Raw genomic sequence first — 7,023 nt, 5'->3', positions numbered from 1 at the left:
GTTAGTAAAGGTCCCCAGGCTATGCTATTTATCAGACCACCACTAGCTATAGGTAACATCGGGCGAGCTATTACACAATGTCAAATCATATATTTGTTCCGCTAGCTTCAACCCCTACGATCATTTGACAGGCAGAAATGCCAATGATCGTGATATCCAACGGTATCTTAATAATTAATAAGAAAGCTTTTATATTTCGTTGGAAATGGCATCGTTTATTACGTTTACTCATATATTTACTAATATGTATTAATATTCTTATTTACAATGTATTTTTGGCGTGTTTTTATTAACAGTTTCTTGGTCCAGACGACAGCTTAACCTCAAAATGTTTTATATCCTTCAGCATCATTTTGTAATTTTATTTAGTAGTAGTTTTGTATTTTAAATTTGTTCTTAGTAAGTTCAAAGATTTTTGTGTGAGTAAGGGAAGGATGTTCATTTATTAAGATGCTAATGTTTTTTAAATGATTGTATCATCACTAAATAGAAATTTAATAATCGTTAGTATCTGTTTCAATATAACATGCGTGCCCATTAATTGGCTACTTCAAGTTTTAACTCTTTCTTCTAAATAACTTGTTTATATGTTTTTTGGTATATTGTTGTAACAATTATCGTTTATATAAAAAAACCTATTTTAAATATCCAAAGTTAAAATGTTAAATTATTAAAGCACTTATATGTATATACATACGTTTGTGTTATAGGATAATATGTAGTTTTTATAAGTTTTAGTACTCTTCAGTTAGCTTTGGTATCGTTTCAAGTTAAGAATTTCAATTTTCGTTTCTAATATATTTACGTTAATAATTTCTTTATGTCTTACTTCGTATGTTATGAATATTAAATTCGTTATTATATTTATAAGGATATACAAGTAGTTAATAAATATAAGCCGTCCTCGTTTCGCCACTTCACTGCTCGCTAATTTTCCACACTGTTCTCTTGTCAAAAATTGACATTCGAAAGCAACAATAAAGTTGAACAGCTGAATTTAATGCAAAAGGCTGTTAAAATACCGCATTAAAGTGGTATAATATTTTTTAATACATTTATGCCAGTTGCTTGTTCGTTTCGTCTATTTCTAAGTTGTGGCGAAACGAAGAACGTAATAAGGAAATAGGCTTTAGCAAAATTATAACAATATTATCACTATTTTTTTAGAAAAAAGTAGCTATATAAAATAGTTTTATTTTCTAACTAGTTTAAATATTAGTTAAATTGTTTTGTTAGTATTTATTTTTATAATATTTACTAAAATAAAATTTTGGTAAATATATAATTAGCTGCGTTAAAATTAAGTTTAAAGTTGGAATTTTTATAAAATACTTATAGTAAATTATTTGAATTATGTACAGATAATGTAAAGTGTGAAAAAAGTGATGAGTCGCAAGAGTCTTTTAGTAGTACAAGTACAACTCCATCGAGACATAATTGTATAAATTGGACTGCAGAGATAGTTCGACATTTGACAGAGATGTTCCCACTTTTTTATACTTGTTGGACAGCAAGCAGTGGCTTTGAAGCACCCCTGAATACACTTTTGGTAAAGACATCTAAGGATGGAGTCATGTGTAGAAGTTTACGCAAGTGAGGAAAGCTCTCTGAACGCCATTCACTTGGGAGTGGCCAGAAACAATTCTTTTATATATGGCTCTAGCAGCTGATGACTTTCGGTCTTAGATCAAGTATCCTCTGGTCTAAGAATATTCGTTTGAAGGCAAGCAAAAGTGAGAACTATCCCTCCTGGGGATGGGAACGGCCAAGTAAAAAACGCCCCTAATGAAAAGGAAACAAGAGCCTCGGATATATCCGTAAACGTAAGTGGTGTTTACGTCGATAAAGAAGGACATAGAAACTATGGTCTATGGTAGGAACATACAGTTTAACGTTCAATTTGTTTGGATTGTGGAAAGTTTCCATTTTCTTGGTGTTTCTTTTAGAGAATATGTAAAAAGGTTGGCCGAGACGCGGCGGGCTACATTTTTACCTCATAATACATTTTACTTTATTAATGGTTACAGTAACCGGTTATCGGATTCCGTAGCATAATTGCTAGTAGTTGTTAATTGTGATATAACGGCTTTTTTCAATAAGAAAGTAGACCGATATTTTCCCGCTCTTTTGATATTCACTCTTCAGTAAGGTTTAATTACTACCGAAATTCGCAGTAAGTGGTCGTCATAATCGTCCTGTCTGATTAACAATTGAGTGTCTAGTGCAAAAATTGCATCCACAGACACAGTACAAAATGCTCCCATGCCAGTAAGACAAAGAAGTGCCCGCAGTATTGAGAACATTGCTGCCGCTAACGCATCAATTGAGGAAGACTAAAATAATTTTCGAATACGTGGTTCTCAGGCGTTGAGTATCTCTGTGCCGTCGTTGTGGCGAATTTTCCGAAAAGATCTTAGCCTATATTCGCAAGAACTGAAGCTGATTGACCAACAGGATCGTCGTATATTCGTGAATTGGGCTGAACAACAACTTGAAAATGTTCAGGATTTTCATCGAAAAATCATCTTCAGCGATGAGACTCATTTCTGGTTGATTGGCTTCGTCAATAAGCAAAATATGGCGTTATAAGTCAGCCAGCAATCCACACGTACCCTATGAGTCAACATTGCATTCCGAAAAAATTACGGATTAGTGCGATTTATGGTCATTAGGCCGTACTTCTTCCGTGATAATCAAGACCGACACGTTACTGTGAATGGTAATCGCTATTGCACAATGATAAACGAATATTTTTGGCTCGAATTGGATAATATGGACTTGGACCATATGTGGTTCCAACAGGACGACACCTCAAGTTACACTGCGAATGCCCGAATTGATTTATTGAGCACCAAATTTAGTGAACGTGTTGTCTCACGTAATGGCCCAGTCAATTGGCCGTATCAGTCGTTCAATTTGACGCTGTTAGAGTATTTCCTGATGGGCTATGTCAAGTCTATGATCTATGCCAACAAGCCAGCGACGATTGATGAACTTCGTACAAATATCGAACGTGAAATTGCAGCAGTATCGACTGATTTATGCTTGAAAAACGTCGAAAATTGGGTTCAGCGTCTGAACTTCTGCAAGAGTGCCCGTGGTGACCATGCAAAAGAAATCAAGTTCCATACATATTGCCTTCGAATGTACTTTCACAGGAATAAAGAATTTTATTTATATCCCAAACCCGTTTTTGTTTTATTTAAAAAAAGCTTTCGTAGCGCTCTTATTGAAACCCCCGTTATTACTAAGTTCGCTTTTGCCTTGAAGTAGAAGTTTTTTGTTCTCTCCGCCATCAGCACAACCCCAAAATAATTATGTGCTAATATTGTTTCAAGACTTGAGGTGTTCCTTTATTGTCCATCTCTTCAACAAACTTTGAGTGAGCTCAACGGTTATGGGAAGCTTAGGGTAATTGGTTTCCACTTGCTTCTGAATAGGTCAGCTTGTCTGACTTTTCATTTTCTTCTATTTTTCTATGACAGGGTAGCCAGATGATACTAACTTGATACCTACTGTGAGTCTGGTTGTTGCTTGCTTGCAATGAGGCTTAGTATTGGCGTTAAGAATAGCCTTAATTGCCGCTTGGCTGTCTACTAGGTGGTTTATTGACCACGACGACGTCTGTTATGCAAAAAATTTTGGCTATAAAGACTTAGTGCCCTGAACTTGATACATGCAATTTTCCACGAAGTTTGTTATAATATATAGGATTTAGTATATAATCCGACATCTTGACGAAATGAATCTATATGGTCTGTATAAACACAAACTAGTCTCTCAGTTTTGGAGTTATCGATCTGAAATTTTCACACGTAATTTTCTTCTTAATTAGTTACATACAAATGAAACGATCAAAATCAAATTCTTTTATAGGGAAAACTATTTATTTGTGAAGGATATTATTTGTAGATTCGGTGCAACCGAAGTAAAGTTTGTTTCTTGTTTTAATTAAAATTGAATTAGGTTTGAGTATATCTTGTTTACTAACAGTATTACGATGTTAGATAAGAGTGGGAAATTGTTAGCTAAATTTATTTTTTTTTTTCTGGGATATAAGTAGGTATATTTATTAAGGTTAAAAAGTATTTTGAATATAGAGATTTCGTTGAGAGGGAGAAGGATATCGGATAAAGAGAGATGTTTGGAACAATCGATGAAGAAATGAAATAAATATGGTGTTCAATTTGAGAGTACAAGTAGTATGTAATTATAATAGCTAATTTTTAAATCTCACAAGTTTGCTATTTTTAGGGAAAAATTTCTAATTTTATGTTGGTTATTGAAAATAAATACGCCAGTTTGGGATACATAAACTCTTTTGGCATAATGAAATCAAAGCAGTAAATTATTGAAACAATAACCAAATTATGTGCATTATTAGTATATTAGTTATAGCATATTAATATCCAGATTAGCATTTTAAATTTTTATGTGTATATACAAAGGTATTGTTTACAGCTTACAAATTAGTTTCAAACACTTGATGTCAATCACATTTTATTTATATAGTTTTTAAATATATGTCTATTAGTAGTTTATTATAATTTAGATACACAAGCCCTGAACAATATGATATAGAAAATTAAATAAATTTCCTTTGTGCTTAATAAAAAATATTGTACGTATTTAACTTTTGCCTTATATACATACAAATATATGTACTACATACTTTTAATAGTAATTATATAATATAATTGGTATACAAATTCATTAATTTTTAAGAGAGGGGTCTTAGTAAATGTGCGATTATTGTTCGATGTTTTAACGAAATATCAAAGAGAATCATGCGTTTAAATATGAATCTTAATATATAAAAATCACGTGTCACATTGTTTGTTTGCGATGGACTCTTAAACTACTGAACCGATTTTAATGAAATTTTTAACACTGTGTGCAGTTTGGTCCAACTTGAAAGATAGGATAGTTTATAACTCTCCTTATAGTCGCATTATTTATTTATTGCAAATTATTTGTTTATTATTAGCAAAGAGCTATCCACCAGTTGGTGGCGCTAAGAGCGGTATTGAGTGAGGTATGTTACAGTAGATGGCGCTACAAACATTAAAAACATTAAATGAAAATGCGTTGTTTGAAGTTTATATTATTTGTGGTAAAGTTATACGAGTCTATGACTTCCAAAAAAAAATAAAAATTGGGCGGGGCGAAGTTCGCCGGGTCAGCTAGTATTTCTATAAAAACTAGTCGCAAAACATGCTTAAATACAAAGCCAAAATAGGACTTTCCCACACCTATTTTATGGCAAAAAATAAGGGGAAGCCAAAGGAAAAGAATATTTCGATACACATAAAAGAATAGTTGAATTGAGGATAGGTCATAATTGAAAATGGCTATGTACCATACATTGCTGATTATTCCAACAGAGTTATATAGGCCATGAGTATAGTAGTTCGATACCCAAAGAATATAATAACCTAACATTTTTCTACTAAAATGATGAAAAATTTGGTATACTTTCTCCAGAGTGGATAAGGAGGCGAAGCAATGGGTCTGGTGGTGTACGAGGGCAAGACGAAATATCTCCTGTCATCAAACAAACAGTCGTCTCACTCGCGACTAGGCTCCCACGTCACTGTTGACAGTCATAACTTTGAAGTTGTAGATAATTTCGTCTATCTTGGAACCAGCAACAACAACAACAGCCTCGAAATCAAACGCAGAATAACTCTTGCCAACAGTTGCTAAAAAGCTAAGAAAGCGATATTGATGTAGAGTTAGACCAAAAAAGCCATACATAAAACATACTTATGTACTATAGTATATAGATTTTGTGGGCTTTAACAAAAATTGTCAGAAATCATACGAGTTTGAGTGGAATTTTAAAAATTGTTGAAAAGAAGGCTGTGAAGCACTGGAGTGAAGTTTTGTTAGGTTAAATTGTCTATCCTGAAAATGGGATCTCACCTCGGCAGCTTTTAACGCCGGTCCGTTGTGGATCGACAAAGTGCTCCGATCCGATCACACATTGAGGCGGCCAATGTCGGTTTCGGCTATGTCTGCTGGTTCGCCGATAGTATGACTGTCGAGGTGTTTCAACCTTAATTTTGCAAATACTGAACAATGGAGGTGAAAGTGTTTGGATGTTTTCAGCTCAATCTCCTCCTTCCAACTTTGATAACTTGCATCTGATAAGATTTTTAGATCTTGTAGTCGCAGGGGAGCTGGTCGTCGATTGCTAAACGTACGCAAGGTCCCGCGCTAAAGTGCAAGATGACAACGGAGATCCGACTCATTCCCTCTCCGATGAGAGCGTGGACGGGCGCCCCTTGCTAGCTCATCGGCTTTTCTGTTTCCAGCGATTAAAGAAGCTACACTCCGGTGCACAAAGAAATTCAGTTCGAGAATATGTCTAAATAGATACCTGGGTATTGGAATTCAGGTCAACTTCAAGATACTCCTAGTTATCTAGAATGACCTGCTGCAGTTGAAAAACAAAATTTTAAACGAAATTATGAAAAAATTTCACGCGAGTGCATGATTGTGCTGAAATCGTTTTGTGTTATTGGTTTGGGAAAGGTCTTTTACTCTTATCTTCGATATTTTTTCAAGTGCGATTATAACTACTTTCAATGCAACTTAAAGTTCTGCATAAAGTTTTATTGAATCTGGGAGATTATTTAGCAAAACTATTACTTAATAATTAGCGAAAATACACTAGTATTAGTTGGTAATTATAAATAGTATTTGAGTATAATTTCAATAGCGACCACAACCCTAGCATTTTTTGCCAAATTTTAGTTCAATAAATTCTAATGCTATACGAAGATTAGCAGGACACTGTGCAGAGTATAGTCTAGTAGTATAGTTCAGGAAGCTACGAGGAGGTGTTTATACAAAAAATCACAAAACACTATAGTTCTAATTTTTTATAATCTATTGCTAGTGTGTTATATACAGATAGTGTCAGTTGGAGTTTTCCATTTTAGGTTATGTTACGTTTTGGGTATCATCCCTGCATTGAATGGTATTCCTTTAATCTGAAACACCATCATACCTATACTT

Source organism: Bactrocera dorsalis, chromosome 5 (genome assembly GCF_023373825.1).
Source record: "Bactrocera dorsalis isolate Fly_Bdor chromosome 5, ASM2337382v1, whole genome shotgun sequence".
In the NCBI taxonomy this organism is placed as follows: domain Eukaryota; kingdom Metazoa; phylum Arthropoda; class Insecta; order Diptera; family Tephritidae; genus Bactrocera; species Bactrocera dorsalis.
The sequence above is the reverse complement of the archived record's forward strand: the minus strand, read 5'-3'. Positions refer to the sequence as shown.